Here is a 1,275-nt window from a genome sequence, read left to right as displayed (position 1 = left end):
CCTGATTCATTGTCGCAGGGATCCCTTTTGTATCCCACATCAGATTCAGGTAACAAAACTGGCCCCTGGGCTTTCCTAGCATACAAAAAATAGATGTTTAAATAAGAGATGAAAATCTCACGGTAAGGGGCTGGTGAGAGCCCAGACCCTTCAAGGCTAGGTTGCTCCTCTAGACTGTGCACACTGTTCTGGGCTTAGAAAACTAACTTCAAATTCTTATGCTAAAGAAACTAGTTCATAGGTGAGGGCTCCCAAGTGCTCAGGGAAGCATCCAGTGGTCGTCTGATGACGCTGTCAGAGGAAAAGGCTCTGATTTTCTAATTAAAGAATTAGGATGGAGTTCATTGGAGTGAGAGTTCAGGGTCAGGGATAACAAATGAAATAATCAAGCAAAGGGAATGTAACCTATGGCCCAGAATCTGAGGCTCTAGCCTAGTATAGATATTCTCAATAACATGTATGTGTTATGCACTCCACATGGCATTTCTCCTGATTACATCCAAAGCTGACTCTTTTATCTGTATGTGGGGTCTTCTTTGTGAACCTTTACAATTATCTATACTTACATAACTTGGGTAAAACCTCCCTCCTAGGGAATTCATAGTCAATGAAGAGTGAAGCAAAATCCTTGTCTCTCTAAGTCCTGTGTTCTATATATACACACATATATGTATGTGTATATATACTATACATACATGGATGTGTTGGTGTGTATATTTACATATACATGAATACAAACACATATCTGTATATTTCTTCAGTTGTTCACTCATGTCTGACTCTTCATAACCCCTTGGACCATACTGGGGTTTTCTTGGTAAAGATACTAGATGCCATTTTCTTCTCTGGTAGATTAAGACAAACAGAGGTTAAGTAACTTGCCCAGGGTCACACAGCTAGTAAGTATCTGAGGCTGGATTTGAACTCAGGTTTTCCTGACACTAGACCCAGCTGTCTATCTACTGAGCCTTCTAACTGCCATACATGTATATTTTTATATGTACGTATATGAAGAGAGAGAAAGAGAGAAAAAGAAAAAGAGAGAGAGAAAAAAAAGAGAAAGAGAGAGATTCAGAAAGTCCTGTAACTTCCATGTGGCAAAGCACTTGGCGATGTTAGAGTCCAGGAACTTTCCCTTAATTAAAAAAAAAAAATGTTTTCAGTTAATAAGCTCTATTTTAGCTCCCTCCCCCTTCCACTGGAAGGAAAAGAAAAACTAAACACTCATTATATATATATATATATATATATATATATATATATATATATATATAT

This window comes from Petaurus breviceps, unplaced genomic scaffold, assembly GCF_028583685.1.
Source record: "Petaurus breviceps papuanus isolate PSGF00001 unplaced genomic scaffold, PetGlider_PUasm1.0 419, whole genome shotgun sequence".
Taxonomy (NCBI): Eukaryota; Metazoa; Chordata; class Mammalia; order Diprotodontia; family Petauridae; genus Petaurus; species Petaurus breviceps.
Note: the sequence above shows the minus strand (reverse complement) of the source record.